Below are 1,857 nucleotides of genomic sequence, written 5' to 3'. Positions count from 1 at the left end.
ATGCTTATAATGTTTGTGCCTCAATCGATCATGTTTTCAATTAAATCAAGTTTGTATTTCATTCATACGTGATTGAAATGCACTTGAATTAGCTGATCGATCCTAACCAGACGACGGCTAGTGGACGTATAATTGAAATGTGCATATGAAGTTTAGATCCTAACCCGATTAAATTGCAGGTTGCATAACAACCTCAACCAAGCTCTGTTATCTGTATAGTTTTTAGATTTGTGTGATTAAACTGTTTCAAACCTAACACGTCTCTATTACCTCACACGAATACTAAGAAACCTTTAGTAAATAAGGATCAGTAAAATGCGTATTTACTCAGTAAAGGATTTCGAAATGACCTAACGTAGTTTTCAAACTCATGAAAGATCGAGTTGCCATGGAATGTTTTGTCGAATATTATTAAGCATGTTGATAATAAGTTGATTTTAATTAAAGTAATTGTCCTAGTTTATTTATGTTATAATTGTTGCAAATTGTGTTTAATTTTGCTAAAATCTTTTTCATTCATATAGTTTACATACTTAGGTTAATTTGCAAAAGGGATCATTGCATTTAGTCTAATATATTTTAATCATCACTTCTCAACTAAATTGTGTTTTTATTTCCCAAATTGTTAATATAATTTTACAAATTAAGTGACTTAGCACAAATGCAATCCCTGATGAGACGATAACAAATACAATCCCTGATGAGACGATAACTCAATACTTACTTATTACTTGATAACGACTGTGTACACTTGCACAAACCTACGCGTTACAAGTTTTTGGCACCATTGCCAGGGATTGTCAACTATTGCCATAGTCATTTCTTTCGTGAAATTATTTATTTTCAATGTGATTTATTTTTAACATTACTAACTTATTCTTTTTAATTTTCTGATTTTCTTTTCAGGTGTTTATGAGCATAGATCGAATTGTCGATTTACTCCCTGTAGACCCTGAAATTGAGCGAACTTTTAGACAAAGAAGACGTGAACGAACAGCTCAAAGACAAGTTGACATGGACCTTGGAAATCAGAATCAAAACCAAGGTAATGAAGCCGATCATGTATGAAATCCTATCCTCATTTCTGATGATAGGGACCGATGCATCAGACAATATGTTGTGCCACCTTTCAGTGAGTTAAATCCAGGAATTAGAAGGCTAGATATGGAGGCAACCCAATTTGAATTGAAACCAGTGATGTTTCAAATGCTCCAAACGGTGGGCCAATTCGAAGGTATGCCCACAGAAGATCCACATCTCCACCTTCGATTGTTTATGGAGGTGAGTGATTCATTCAAGATACCTGGTGTGATTGAAGACGCATTGAGGATGAAGTTGTTTCTGTACTTGTTGCGAGATCGAGCACAAACATGGCTCAATTCATTGCCACCAAGTTCCATATCTACATGGCAAGAATTAGTAGAGAGATTTTTGGTTAAGTATTTCCCGCCTAGCAAAAACGCTAAGTTGAGGAACGAGATCACAGCCTTCTAACAATTGGATGATGAGTCTTTGTATGAAGCTTGGGAGCGATTCAAGGAGTTACTTCGTAAGTGTGCTCATTATGGGATTCCTCATTGTATCCAATTGGAGAAATTCTATAATGGTCTCAATGCACATACAAGATTGAAGGTAGATGCTTCTACGAACGGTGCAGTTTTGTCTAAGTCTTATAATGAGGCTTATGAGATATCGAGAGGATTGCGAGTAATAACTATCAATAGCCAACAAATCGAACAGCTTTAGGAAGACGTGTAGACGAAGTTCATGAAGTTAATGTCCTCACTTCGTTATCATCTTAGGTGTCGTCTATTTCCTCTATGTTAAAACAGTTTATCACTAATAGTGCTAATAATT

At 35.3% G+C, this 1,857-nt stretch overlaps 1 non-coding gene across 1 annotated transcript; it reads right to left on the bottom strand.

Annotated features, from left to right (window-relative positions):
- Positions 1-1,464: 1,464 nt before the first annotated feature.
- On the bottom strand, positions 1,465-1,571 carry LOC121228402 (small nucleolar RNA R71). The gene has a single exon (XR_005925978.1). It is a non-coding gene; the product is annotated as a small nucleolar RNA R71 (small nucleolar RNA).
- Between the last annotated feature and the right edge of the window lie 286 nt (positions 1,572-1,857).

The sequence above is a fragment of the Gossypium hirsutum genome, chromosome A04 (genome assembly GCF_007990345.1).
Source record: "Gossypium hirsutum isolate 1008001.06 chromosome A04, Gossypium_hirsutum_v2.1, whole genome shotgun sequence".
NCBI lineage: Eukaryota > Viridiplantae > Streptophyta > Magnoliopsida > Malvales > Malvaceae > Gossypium > Gossypium hirsutum.
The sequence above is the reverse complement of the archived record's forward strand: the minus strand, read 5'-3'. Positions and strand labels throughout refer to the sequence as shown.